The sequence below is a fragment of the Narcine bancroftii genome, chromosome 12, assembly GCF_036971445.1.
Source record: "Narcine bancroftii isolate sNarBan1 chromosome 12, sNarBan1.hap1, whole genome shotgun sequence".
In the NCBI taxonomy this organism is placed as follows: Eukaryota; Metazoa; Chordata; class Chondrichthyes; order Torpediniformes; family Narcinidae; genus Narcine; species Narcine bancroftii.
In genome coordinates, this window is record NC_091480.1 from 62,766,521 (window position 1) to 62,781,665 (window position 15,145).

Sequence of the window (15,145 nt, forward strand, 5' to 3'; positions counted from 1 at the left end):
AGCCTCTGATTCTTGAGAATACCTAATCCATGACTGCTCAAAATGGAGGAAGAGCTTTCAGAGAACCTCAAATCCATGCATCAGAAGCTCATAAGGACCTGCATAAATGGCAGAGGGAATGCAGTACCTCATGCATTACCCACACATCCATCCTGCCACACACTTCCTGCCCCATAGTTCCATTATTGACCTTGTCAGTTACTTTGGAACTGAAAACCAAAACAAGTCATTATCAATCCCCAAGGGGAACCAGGGACCTCAAACGCCATTTTTCCGCTCTAACTCCATATTTCTTAAATATTGTATCTAGAATTCTATTGATCTATATTGTGAATGCAATGAATCAGCTGCCTCCACTACCCTGCAAGGTGGTGAATTCCAGACTCACCATCCTCAGACTGAAAGCAAGTTCGTCTCATTTCAGTCTGTGTTGCCAAACCTCGTGCTAGACTCCTTCGAGGAAAACATGCTCCACACACATAACATGTTGAGCCCCCAAGGAACCTTGCATGTTCAGTGAGATCACCCTCTTATTTTTCTAAACTCAAGAGAATGGAGTGCTAGTCTTACTTAATGTCTCGTTATGATAGGTCAGTGTGGTATATCATTGCTGCTCTCCCTCCCTTTCCAAGGTATGAAGACCAAAAGTGGACTTTTTTTTAAAAGCCAATAAAAGGCATCATGTAAAGAGATAGGAGATAAAACATGAGATAACACAAAACAAAGTTCAAGAATCAAAATCGTTCAAACTGCAATCTGGACCTCTTGACATTGCATTGTGGATTTCAGAGGAGATACTATTTATTGAAATATGATGACAGAAATAGTGCTTGATTTCCATGAACACACAGGAATCTGAACCTAAACACATCTGCTGGAAGAACTCTGGGGGATAAGCAATTCTGTTGGGAGAAAAATAATCTTCACAGTTTAACTAGTCTCAATAAAGGGTTTTGGCCCAAAACGTCAATTATTCTTTTTCTCTGAGAGTATAGTGTCTGCAGACACCATGACTGAAGTTAAAAAAAATACAATGCGAGAGAAACTGAGCAGGTCAATGTACTTTATGTAGCAGAGACATACCCAACTTTTCAGGCTGGAATCCTTCATCAAGATACCCTTCTGTATTGTACAATCAGCGGTTTTCATTTGTTTACCTGTGTACAGTTGTTTTTTTGGCACTACCACCTCACTCACAGGAAAAAGAATCTCAGGGTTGTATGTGATGTATGTACTCTTGACAATAAATCAGAAATAAAATACACGGTTTGATCTGCTGAGTTTCTCCAGCACTGTCTTTTTCCCATTGATATTTCTAGACCCTGCTGAGTGCCTCCAGCAGATTTTGATGCAATGCTTTTCAAGAATCAGTCAAAGCCTGGGCTGGACAATTAGCGTCACGTCACCCAAGCCCCACTGCTTCACGGACCCGAATAGGTGACCATGATAGATTGGCAGTGCGTCGAACCAATGGAAATAGACGATTCGCCAACTAGTCCGGTCGACGGAACATGACGTTTTTCGATTGGCTGAGCCGGCTGTCCATCCATCCCCGCCAGTCGCGACGCATGAAAATGACAAAAGTCACTTGAAGCCACAAATGTGTGGAAACCAAGTATTGAATCATACGAACAAGCCTCACTTGACTTAAAACAAAACGTGGTGACTCCCTGAGGCGGCTAGTTTCATTTATCAACACGTTCCTTCCAAATAATTTCCGGCTCGGAACCGACTTCAACTCGGGAAAACAAGGCGGATCGTGTTGACGCCAAGTCAGGTCCATCCGAGTGAACACAAGAATCTGAGAAGTTGTCTTCCCGTCACGAGCAGACCCATTAAAGTTTTTTTTAAAAAAAAACGAAGTGAAACCCGCACCACTTACCTCAGACCGAAGCAACAGGTAAATTCTTTTCCATTTAATGCTCGTGTTTACAGCGTGTAATCGCTCGGAGTTGGCTGCTCCTCTGGGGGGGGGGGGGGGGGGGGGGGGGGGGGGAGGGGGGGGAAAGAGAGACACAGCGATTTCCTCGCGCTTGGTGTGGGTTCGAGCGGACGAACCCGTCGTTCGCGACTCCAGGGTTCCGCCTGTGTGGCGCCGCTCCCGCCCTCTGCCCGTGGTGCCTGCTGCTGATTGGCTGAGCGTCTCGCGCCAGGCCCACACGTCACAACCAAAACATCGCAGCGCCCTGTCCGGAATTGTCTTCCGATTGCACAAGAACAACCCGACGAATCAGCGTCCTCCGGTCCTCAATGCACGACCTGCAGACACACCATCAGACATAACTCGCATCCAGACAGTACAATTAGCGTAGATCTCCCAGTGGCCACCCATTTTAATTCCCCACCCCATTCCCTTGCCAACATGTCTGTCCAAACTCTCATGCTCTGCCGGACTGAGACCACCTGCAAATTGGAGGAACAACACCTCATCTTCTGTCTGGGCTCCCTCCAACTGGATGGCGTTAACATTGACTTCTCTGGTTTTCATGAAACACCACCCTCCCTTCACCTCTTCCCTGTTCCCCTCCCCCAGCTCGCAAAAATCATGAACAAATCACGAAATGTGTTTATATGGAGCAGCATCATAGTGCAAACATTCATATAAACCACCTGACAACAATAAATGAAAAAAATAGTGCACAAAAAATAAGGCAGTGTCTTTGATTATTGATTATTTAGGCATCTGATGGCAGCAGGGAAGAAGCTGACCTTGTGCCACTGATTGCTCATCTTTAGGCTCCTGTACCTCCTTCCCAATGGTCGCAGAGTGAAGAGGGCATGGTCTGGGTGGTGGGGGTCTTTGAGGATAGAGGCTGCTTCCTTAAGACACCACCTCATGTCAATGTCCTCGATGGAGAGAAGTCTGGTGACTGTGATGTTGCAGGCCGAGTTAACAACCCTCTAGAGTTTATTCTTGTCCTGAGAGTTGGCACCTCCATACCAGGCAGTGACGCAACCAGCCAGAATGCTCTCCACGGTACACCTGTAGACATTTTCTAGTGGCATATCAAATCTCCTCAAACACCTCACAAAGAATAGCCACTGGTGAGCCTTTTTCATGATTGCTTCAACAAGGAGGCTCCAGGACAGATCCTTGGAGATGTTGACACCCAGGAATTTGAAGTTTTTTTTATAATTTTTTATTTATTATTTCACCGTGAACCATATCAATAACAATATATACAAATATTCATTGTTAAAATATACAGTGACAATTTTATTTTACCCTTCCGAATAAAATAAATAAACAATAAAAGAGCACAAAAGAAAAGAAGAAAAAGAAATCGTGTCGTCCAAAATTCCATATTTAAGTATTTTCGTACTTGTATTTTATCACTTTAAGTGATGGAGGTCTGAAATCAGTGGTTTCTAATATATTCTGTTTGGTTCCCAAATTTGTTCAAATAAAGCATATTTGTCTTTTAGATTGTAGGTATTTTTTTCTAATGGAATACAATGAATTCATTTCTATGTACCATTGTTGTATTTTTAAGGTTGCCTGCGTTTTCCACGTTATCTTCATGCAGTTTTTTGCTCCTGCAAACGCAATCATAGCAAATCTTTTTTGAGCCCTGTCTAATTTTAAACCTAATTCTTTGTCTTTTATGTTGTTTAACAGGAAGAATTCTGGATTTTTTGTTATATGTAATTCTTTTTAATATTAAATTTAAATCCTCCCAAAATGTTTTCACTTTTGTACATGTCCAAATTGTGTGTAATGTTGTTCCAATTTCTTGTTTACAACGGAAGCATCTGTCCAATATTGTTGGATTCCACTCTTTTAACTTTTGAGGTGTAACATATAGTCTATGTAGCCAATTGTATCATACGAAACCAAGTATTTATTGTATTATTCGTGGTTCCTGTGCATAGTTCCTCCCATGTTTCGTCCTTTGTTCGTATATTTAAATCTTTTTCCCGACCTTGTTTGAGTTTATACATTGCTTCGTCATTTTCCTTGCATTGAAATTTGCTATATATGTTTGTAATAATTTTTTTTACTATCGCGGTGTTTGTAATTAAGTATTCATAGCAGCTACTCTCAGGTAATCTTAGGCTAGTTCCCAATTTTTCTTTTAAATAAGTTTTCAATTGATAGTATGAAAATATTGTACCATGTGATATTCCGTATTTGTCTTTTAATTGTTCAAATGTTAATAAATTATTTCCCAAAAACATTCTTTTATTCTTTCAATTCCTTTTCTAGCCCATTGCTTAAAAAATAAATTGTCCATTGTAAAAGGAATTGATGGGTTTTGCATCAGTAGTATTTTTGGTATTTGATCATTTATCATCTTTCACTCCAGATGTATTCTCTTCCATGTTTTTAGTATATGATGTAGTATCGGTGAATTGTTGTGTTGCACCACTTTCTCATCCCATTTATAAAGTAAATGTTCCGAGACCTTTTCTCCTAATTTATGTAATTCTATCTTGAGCCAATCCAGTTTTTCTCCCATCTGGTAAAATTCTGATAGGTATCTTAACTGTGCTGCCCTGTAATAATTTTTGAAATTTGGTAGCTGCAATCCTCCTTGTTTATACCTGCATGTTAATTTTTCCAAAGCCACTCTTGATTTTTTACCCTTCCATAAAGACTTCCTTATTAATTTATTCAGTCTCATAAAAAATTCCCCTGTCAAGGGAATTGGTAGCATTTGGGACAAATATTGTATCCGTGAAAATATATTCATCTTGATACAGTTTACTCTCCCTATTAAAGTTAATGGTAAATCTTTCCATGTCCCTAAATCTTCCTGTATTTTTCTTATTAACGGTTGATAGTTTAATTTATACAAATGATTTAAATTATTATCTATCCTGATACCAAGGTAATGTATAGCCTGTGATTGCCATTTATAAGGGATTCCTTTTTACATTTTGTATAATCGACTTCGTTCATTGGCATCACTTCACTTTTATTAATATTAACCTTGTATCCTGATATCTCTCCAAATTCTTTCAATTTGATAATATAACCTTTTTATTGATTTATCTGGGTCTGTTAAATATACTATAATATCATCCGCAAATAAACTAATTTTAACTTCTTCCTCTTTTACTTTTATTCCTTTTATCGTAGGTTCTCTTCTTATCAGCTCTGCCAATGGTTCTATAGCCAAAGCACACAGGGAAGGTGATAATGGGCATCCCTGCCTAGTTGACCTACTCAATTTAAAGAAGTCTGAAATGTACCCATTTATTACTACTTTTGCCAAAGGCCCATTATAAAATGCTCCAATTCAATTAATAAATTTTTCCATTAATTTGAATTTCTGTAGTACTTTAAATATATAATTCCATTCCACCCTATCAAAACTTTCTCTGTATCCAGAGTTACTGCCACAGTTGGTGTTTTATTTATTTGCATTGTGTGGATTAAATTTAAAGACAATATCTGCCACTCCTTTCATTTCTTTAAAAGTTCAAAACTAATGTCTGGATAAAAGAATATTTTTTTCCCATTGTGGTTCCTTATTTTCTTTCACTCTTTTTATTGCCAGTTCCAATATTTTCTCTCTATATAGTTTTATAAGTAATGGACCGCGGCTTCTGATGTGACTGCGGTTTTGGCGCCAATGCTATGTGGGCTCTTTCAATTTCTATTTCTTCTTGGAGTTCTTCCACTCCCAAGATCTGTGGGATCCATCTTTTTATAAATCCTTTTATATCTGCCCCTTCTTCACCTTCTTTCAGGCCCACTATTTTTATATTATTATGTCCGCTGAAATTCTCTAAAATGTCAATTTTTTGGGCTAATAAATCTTGTGTTTCCTTACCTCTGTCTTCCAGCTTTTCTCTTGACTCACTCACCTCCATTTCCATGACTATCCCTCTGTCTTCCACTTCATCAACTCATTTTCTCATGTCTACCATAGCATTTTTTAATCTGTCTCTTGCATAGTTTTTTTTTATAATATTGAACTCATTCATTATTGTGTCCATTAATATCTTTATTTGACTGTCAAAATACTCTTTATCAATCATCTGCTTCTGTTTTTTTACCTTTTATTTTTTCTTGTAAGTCTTTATCTTCCTCTTGATCTTCTTTCTCTAGCTCCATTTTGTGGCTTCATGTTACTCCTTCTTCTGCCATTGTCTCCTCTACAGCCTCTCCAACTGCCGTTTCAGTGTCCTGCTGTCGGCATTCGTCTCCACTAGCATCCCCACTACAATGCGACTCCTCATGCATGTGCACTGGCACTTCCTTTTCAGGCTCTGTGAGCCAATGTTCGAGACTGCCCCAGGGGATGTCGCCGCCCAGCTGTCCGCTCACCAGCTTCGCTGATTGGGCCATCCTCTTGGAAAGAGCTCACTGCTCCCAGACTTCCTCTTTTTTCTCCAGTGATTTCTTTATCTCTTCTTTGCTTGACATTGTTGGCTTTGCCTTCTTTAGAGCTATCTTCAAATTCTCCTTGTATTTTTTATCTTGTGATTTTTTTTTTATCATTTTCTTCTCTGCCTCATTTATTGACCTATTTTTTCAAATTTATCTGTGGAGGGCTGGTTTTCCTTAACCAACCATTACTCCATCACATGACCTCCCCCCCCCCCCCCCCCCCCCCCCCCCGAATTTGAAGTTCTTGACCCTCTCTACTTCTGAGCCCTCAATGAAGACTGGGTTGTGTTCCCCTCACTTCCTCCTGAAATCCACAATCATCTCCTTGGTTTTGCTAACATTGAGCACAAGTTTGTTGTCGTTGCACCACTCAACGAGCTGATCTATCTCCATCCTGTACCCTTCCTCATTGCCATTTGTGATTCTGCTGACAAATATGGTGTCATCGGCAAATCTGTAGATAGCATTGGAATTGTGCCTGGCCACACAGTCATGGGTGTATAATGAGTAGAGCAGTGGGCTAAGCACACATCCCTGAGGTGCACCTGTTGATAATCAATGAGAAGGGGACATTGTTTCCAATTTGTACTGACTGTGGAAGTCAAGGATCCAGTTGCAGTGGGGAGTGCAAGGCCCAGAGTTTGTAGCTTCTTAGCTAGCATCGAGGGAATAAAGGTGTTTAAGATTGAGCTGTAGTTGATGAAGAGCAGTGTATGTATGAGTTGCTGTTTTTATGGTAATCCAGAGCTGAGTTGAGAGCCAGCAATAATGCATCAGCTGTGGAGCATTATGATGATAGGTGAATTGTAGCTGATCCAGATCTTTACGTAGGTACGTGTTAATTCTGGCCATGACCAGCCTCTTAAAGCATTTCATCGCAGTAGGTGTTAGTTCTACTGGGCAATAGTCGTTGAGGCAGCTCACACTACTCTTCTTGGCCACTGGGATGATTGATGCCCTTTTGAAGCAGGTGGGATTCTCTGACTGCACCAATGAGAGGTTGAAAATGTCCATGAGCACTCCGGCCAGTTGGTTGGCAAAGAAATCCAGTACCCTGCCAAGTATGCCGTCAAGAAGGTGTTCAGCTCATCGGGTAATGAAGCATTACATTTCTCTATGGTGTTCACCCTTGCTTTGTAGGCTGTAAAGGCCTGCACCCATACCATAGCCCGTGTTTATCTCCGCAGGTCGTACGTGGACTTCTTGGAGAAATCTAGATCTATGGCCTTAAACGCCCTTGATCTCACCCTCAGCAGGTTGCGAATCCTCTGATTCATCCAAGGCTTCTGGTTGGGGAACACCTGGTATGTGCACATGGGCATACACATGTCCATGCAAATCTTGATGAAGTCAGTGACTTCATGTAGCATATTCATTTGTCTATGGATGAGTTCTTCAATATGCTCCAGTCCACTAATTCAAAGCAGTCCTGCAGATGCTCCTCCGCCTCCCTCGACCACACCTTCCCCGTCTTCACCACTGGTGCTGTAGTCCTCAGACTCTGTTTGTACGCCAAGAGTAGAGAACAGCCAGGTGATCAGACTTGCCAAACTGTGCTCGGTATGCGTTCTTCATGGTGGTGTAGCTGTGGTCGAGTGTGTTGGCTTCCCTGGTCTCACATATGACATGTTGGTGGTAGTTTGTCAGGTTGGCCTGATTGATGACTCCCACAGTGATCAGGAAGGCATCAGGATGTGCTGTCTCATGGCTGTTAATCACATTGCTTAGTCCCTCCAGCGCCAGCCTGCTGTTAGACTGGGGCAGAATGTACACTGAGACCAGGATGATGGCGGTGAACTCCCTCAGCAGGTAGAACAGGTGGTACTTGATCACTAGAAGTTCCAGGACGGGGGAAGTAGCACTGGGACATAACCGTCCATTTTCACATAAAATGTTAATTTTGAGTGATACCATTTGTATAAGACAACCCCCCCCCCCAAAAAAAAATATGGCACTTACCGCTGACCAGTGGATGCTATTAAAAGCAAATCACAATATTTTAATAACATATTGTCATTTTTATGGTACTGAGAATTTAAAGTTTTGAATTTTATTTAGATATTTTAAAATAAACCACTGTTGGCTCTTGTAATAGGCCATTCAAAGCCTGTACAGAGATGGACCCCTGCGGAGGAGCGCTGAGACTTTGCAAATAATTAACGGGGCACACGCAAGATTGTGTTGGAGCTGGCAGGTAAATGGCAGTTGTGTTGCAACTTTATTGTCAAGGTATGAATTTTTGACTCTTTGTGTAGGACCCCAAATGTTAAGGTGAAATTTTTAAGTTTTGCAGATCATCCTTTACGAGACTGTCAGAAGGGGTACCAGGTATCGGAACTGGGAAGCAAGGGGGTGCCGAGGGCACTGAAGGATTCCTAATCGTGTCAGAGGTTCGGATCTAGAGCTTGGATTGCTGATGGTTTGGACTGGACTCTGTGTGGCTGTGGGAGCACTGGAGGCGAATCCATGGACACTCAGTCTCAGTGACTCACGGGGGTACTCTCTTTTGCTTCTCTTTCTCTGACTGTAAGAGGTGCTTCAGGCAATTTCTGCCGATGGCCACTCTGTCTGCCTTACAGCAGGCAAAAGGCAATTTCATGTACTATGACAATTTTATTACTTGACAATAAATTGAATCTTGAATATTTAAATAGATAAATATTGTTTCGTGAATATGAGAGTCTCAGAGGGTGAGTGTGAGCAGTTTCTTTGGTCGTTCATCATTCTCACTGCCCATGGGATGAAGCTGTTCCTCAGCCTGGTGGTGCTGGCTCTGATCCTCCTGAATCTCTTCCCCGATGGGAGCAGCTGAAAGATGCTGTGTTCGGGGTGGAAGGGGTCCTCAGTGATTTTGTGCACCCTCTTCAGACACTGATCCCGGTAGATCACGCCTTTGGGGGGGGAGACCCCAGAGATCCTCTCTGTCACTCTTATGATCCTATGGATTGACCCCCGATCCATTTCTCTGGAGCAACTGTATACATCCTCACTTGGCATACTAGCTGCTTGCTGAGCTGTGAGACATCCTGACCTGCTGGAAGACCATCAGATTCTGATTTATGGTCCGAGTACATATCGTCAGAGCATTATAAGGGAATAAAAGACATTGTATAAGGTTCAGAATCTCTGAACGTTACAGCACCAGAGAGGTTTGTTTGGCCCATCTGTGTTATTTCCATTTCTGAGCCTCCAAATTTACTCCCTTCCACAGAGGAATCGTGACAATTTTATTTCTTTCCCTTTTGAATGCTGCTTCTATTTTGACCAAAATTATACAAGAAACTTCATATTATTGTCAGAGTATATACATGACATCACATACAACCCTGAGATTCTTTTTCCTGCGGGCCAGGCAGAATTACCACTTATTGGTAGTGCAAAAAAAACTGTACATATGGAAACAAATAAAGAAATGTAAACAAACTGCAATACAGAGAGAGAAAAAGTCAATAAAGTGCACAAAGTAAGAGTCCTTAAATTAGTCTCTGATTGAGTTTGTTGTTGAGGCGTCTGATAGTGGAGGGGGAGTAGCTGTTCCTGAACCTGGTGATGCAGGTTTTGTGGCCCCAAGACCTCTTTCCTGATGGCAGCACCAAGAACAGAGTGTGTGCTGCGTGGTGTGGATCCTTGATGATTGCTGCTGCTCTCCGACAGCAGTGATTCCTGTAGATGTTCTCGATGGTGGGGGGGGGGGGGGGTTGTCTGTGATGTCATGGGCTGTGTCCACTACCTTTTAGAGGGCTTTATGCTGAGGAGTATTGGTGTTCCCATACCAGATCGTGATGCAGCCGGTCAGCACACTTTCAGCACATGGAGATGTCAGTGAGGAAATGCTGCCGACTGGCACATTCCAGGCTGCAGGAGTATGGGGTGAGGGGTGCACTGAGGCTTGGCGCAGCCAACGTGAGGGTTAAGAACTTTAAATTCCTGAGTGTCAGCATCTCCGAGGATCTGTCCTGGACCTTCCGTGTCGATGCAATCACGAAGAAAGCTCGCCAATGGCTATACTTCTTGAGGAAATTTGATATGTCACCAAAGACTTTTGAGAACATCTACAGGTGTACTGTGGAGAGCATTCTGGCTGGTTGCATCACTGGTACAGAGGTGCCAACACTATTTTTATTTATCTTGTAAGGTGGTTTGTACATGGTGATGCTTCCGCAAAAGAACGAATTTCGTGACATGTTCATGATAATAAATTCTGATTCTGAGTGCGCTGTGGGGAAGGACCACAGTCTAGAGTCCTTCCATTACCATGCATTGAGGGGCTGAGACTGAGGGGAAGACCCTCAAACAACAGAAGGAGAAATGTGACAAGGTGCCACACGTGTACTTAGAGAACGAATGTAAAAGTGTACATTAATATGAATTTATAGATATGATTGACTTTATGCGCATGAAAAGACTTTGAATGGTTTTCTTTTTTGTAAATAATTTGTGAATAAAGTCTACTTTTGGAAATAAAAGTTGGCACTGCAAGCCAAGACAAAAAAGCATTAAAAAGCAAGAAATAACTACGGGTACTCCAAATATGAAATTCAAACCAAAAACACTGGGAAAACTCAGCATTGCAGGGAGATGACTTTTTTTTAACCGATTTTTTTATGTATTCAGATGGGACACCTAAGGAAAGATGTGCTGGTGTTGGAGAGGGTCCAGAGGAGGTTTATGAGAATGCTGCTAGAAATGAGCGGGTTAACGTATGAGGAGTGTCTGACGGCTCTGGGCCTGTCCTCACTGGAGTTTAGAAGGATGGGGGGGGGGGTCCCTCATTGAAACAGCAAATATTGAAAGGGCTAGATAGATTGGGTGTGGAGATTATTTTTCCTGTAGTGAGAGAGTCCAGGACCAGAGGGCACAGCCTCAGAATAAAAGGACGTCCCTTTAGAATAGTGATGAGGAGAAATTTCATCAGCCAGAGGGAAGTGAATCTGTAGAATTTGTTGCTTAGTCACTGGGTAGATTTAGAGCAGAAGTTGATAAGTTTGTGATGAGTAAGGGTGTCACGTTATGGGGAGAAGGCAGGAGAATGAGGTTGATAGGAAAAATATATCAGCCATGATTCAAATGGTGGAGCAGACTTGATGGGCTGAATGGCCTAATTCTGCTTCTATCTCTTATGGGACATATTATTTTTCATGTTCAAAAACCAAAACAGGATTTGAGACAAAGGCAGAGAATTTTACTTGGGTTTAACAGATTTAATAAATTGTACAGTGAAGAAGTGTTTTCTTGACATTGTGGTGGAGAGAAGCCATCATCAACTCATCCCTCACCTGCATCTCCTCCATTTCCTGCTCATGTGCCTGGCCCCCTATGCCCCAGACACGACAAACACAGAATCCCCCTTGCCCTCATCTCCGCATCCAACACGTTATCTTCTGGAATTTACAGCACTTACAGCAGGATCCCACTACCAGAAACATCTTCCCCTCTCCTCCCCTCTCTGCCTTCTGTAGGTGCTGCTCCTTCTGTGACTCCTTCGTGCACTCATCCTTCCCTACCAATCGCCCCTCCCCTCCCCCCAGCACTTTCCCCTGTGGTCGCAGGAGGTACCACACTTGTGCCTACACCTCCTCCCTCACCACAGTCTGGGGGCCCAAACAGGCCTTTCAAATGAAACAACACTTCACTTGTGTATCTATCTGCAGGACTGGTTTACTGCATCTGGTGCTCCTTTTGTGGCCTTCTCTACATCGGAGAGACTGAGCGCAGACTGGGAAATCGTTTCACTGAGTGCCTTCACTCCGACCGCACCAGTGACAGAGACCTCCCAATAGCCAACTATTTCATTTCTGTGTCACACTCCCATACTCGGTCTGTTCATGGCTTTATTAACTATCCCACCAAATCTACCCGTAAATTGGATTTTCTGTCTGGGCACTCTCCAGCCAGATGGCATAAACATCAACCTCTCCGGTTTCTGCTAATCTGCTTTCCTCTTCCCCCTCCCCCCTTTAAGCTCTCCCCCCCCCCTTCTTCCCTCTCTATTTACCCAGCCATCCCTCCACCCTTGATCACTGCTGCCCCCTCCATTCCTTCTCCACATTTGCGACCATGCCTTCTTCCCCCCACTCCTCACTCTTTTATTTGGATGCCTGCTGATATTTTTCTATGCCTTGATGAAGGGCTCAAGCCTGAAACATTGGTTATGCAATATAAAGTACACTGTTTGACCTCCTGAGTTTCTCCAACATTGTGTTTTTACTTCAACCACGGTGCCTACAGATTTTTGTGATTTCCTTTAAATATTACTGAAAATTGTACTTTAATCTTCCATAAATGAGTGGCTTCACACTCCACGCCTACAGAAAATTAGTGACACTTCCATTTAATAGCACGGTAGTTTCATGTTGGCATTGAGGTTTTACGTAATAGTACTAATTTTTAAAGTAAGAGATGCACAACAGGAAACCATAGTAGATCCTGCAATTACAGCGCATAAAAACAACAATGTTCAATCACAGTGTTTTGACATAGAAATGCACAGCTATAATAAAAGAAAGAATGGACACAACCCAAAATATATATTAGGAAAATTTACCAATGTGGTGCACTTTCAGGAAGGAACATCTCCAAGGATCTGTCCTGGAGCCTCCATGGTGATGCAATCACAAAGAAAATTCTCCAGCAGCTATATCTCATGAGGAGTTTGAGAAGATTCGGTACGTCACCAAAGACTCTTGCAAATTTCTACAGGTGTACTGTGGAGAGTATTTTGTCTAGTTGCATCACTGTCTGGTATGGAGGTGCCAATGCACAGGACAGGAAAAAAAACTCCAGAGTTGTGAACTTAGCCAGCGCCATCACGAGTGTTGGTCTTCACTCCATTGAGGACATCTACAAGAGGTGGGGTCTCAAGAAAGCAGCCTCTATCCTGAAGGACCTCCACCACCCAGGCCATGTCCCCTTCACATTGCTACCATCAAGAAGGAGGTACAGGAGTCTGAAAACGAACACTCAGCAGTACAAGAAAACAACTTCTCCCCCTTAGATTTCTGATAGACAATGAACCACAGACATGATCTCACTTTCTCTTCTTTTGTACTAATTTATTTTTAATGTAATTTATAGCAATGTTTGCCTTGTGAAGCTGCTGCAAATCAACAAATTTCATGACATGTTCATGGCAATAAATTCCGATTCTGAATGTGGAAAGTTAATAGTTTTGCAATGCAATCAACCACTACATTCCTGGCTATTAGATCTGTGGGAAGAGCACTGTCGGTCAGATAATGGTTCTATACCTGTAAGATAACTTGTCCTTTCCTCCCACAGATGGTGACTGACCTGCTGTGTGTTTTCCTCGTGGCCTGTGTTTATTCTATATTTTAAACATGATCAGTTTTTGCCTTTTAATTTCAACATCAATGAAAACCTAAATCCCATAAACTGAACATTTAAATTTGAGACTGTTAATGAGCAAATACAATGTTTGAAATAGTTTTTTTTTGTATTTTCATATTTTATTTTTGATTTTCATAGACTCATAAAAATTCAAACAAACAATACAATCCCTTTCAACACTCATATAACATACAGAGTCTGTATTTATCCCACCTCCCCACCCACTACCCCAATACAACTGAGCATAAGGTCGTATAAATTATACAAATAACGGTGAGGTCAACGACCCCTACACAAACCTAGGAAATGGATTTTTTTTTTAATTTTTTATTTTTCACACCATAAACCACATTGACCAAGATACATACATTTTCCTTTTCAAATATATACAGTGTCATTTTCTCCCCCCCCCCTCCTCCCATCCCACTCTCCCTACCTTCCCGCCATTCATTTAAAGTACAAAATCTAAGATACATTCAACCAGTCAAACAATGTTGTCATTCAATAAAAATAAACAAGAAATTCCACTGAGTCAATTCTTTTCATTTCCTTCTCCTTTCGTTAATTTTGGAAATAATGTCCCCGGTAGGTTTTCTCTATTGTGTTTCATGTATGGCTCCCATATTTGTTCAAATATTTCAATATTATTTCTTAAATTATATGTTATTTTTTGTAATGGAATACATTTATTCATTTCTATATACCATTGTTGTATTCTCAAATTATCTTCCAATTTCCAGGTTGACATAATACATTTTTTTGCTATGGCTAGAGCTATCTTAACAAATCTTTTTTGTGCACCATCCAAATCAAGTCCAAATTCTTTGTTTTTTATGTTACTTAGGAGAAAGATCTCTGGGTTTTTTGGTATATTGTTTTCTGTAATTTTATTTAATATCTGGTTTAGATCTTCCCAAAATGTTTGTACTTTCTCACGTCCAGATTGCATGAATTGTTGTTCCCATTTCTTTTTTACAATGAAAACATCTGTCAGATACTGTTGGGTCCCATTTATTTAACTTTTGAGGTGTGATGTATAGCCTGTGTATCCAGTTATATTGTATCAGACGTAACCTCGTGTTTATTGTATTTCTCATAGTTCCGGAGCATAGCTTCTCCCATGTTTCATTCTTTATCTTTATGTTTAAATCTTGTTCCCATTTTTGTTTAGTTTTACCATTTGTTTCCTCATTCTCCTTTTCTTGCAGTTTAATATACATATTTGTTATAAATCTTTTGATTATCATTGTATCTGTAATCACATATTCAAAGTTACTTCCCTCTGGTAACCTCAGACTGCTTCCTAATTTGTCCTTCAAGTAGGATCTCAATTGGTAATATGCCAACACTGTATCTTGAGTTATATTATATTTGTCCTTCATTTGTTCAAAGGATAATAATCTATTTCCTGAAAAACAATTTTCTATTCTTTTGATCCCTTTTTTCTCCCATTCTCTA

General features: G+C 41.2%; 1 protein-coding gene and 1 long non-coding RNA gene across 3 annotated transcripts in view; one reads left to right on the top strand and one right to left on the bottom strand.

Moving 5' to 3' along the window:
- LOC138747304 (signal transducer and activator of transcription 5B-like) overlaps positions 1–2,106 on the bottom strand; it is a 215,210-nt gene extending 213,104 nt beyond the window's left edge. The window contains exon 1 of the mRNA XM_069906394.1: positions 1,883–2,106. The gene's annotated coding sequence lies outside the window, so the exon portion shown is untranslated. The remainder of the gene's footprint in view (positions 1–1,882) is intronic.
- Positions 1,537–8,999, top strand: LOC138747305 (uncharacterized). 2 transcript variants are annotated; one of them, XR_011347424.1, is made up of 3 exons: positions 1,537–1,900; positions 8,436–8,534; positions 8,612–8,999. It is a non-coding gene; the product is annotated as an uncharacterized lncRNA (long non-coding RNA). The 2 variants fall into 2 exon arrangements; XR_011347423.1 differs by having other exon boundaries at positions 8,626–8,999.
- Positions 9,000–15,145: the final 6,146 nt, after the last annotated feature.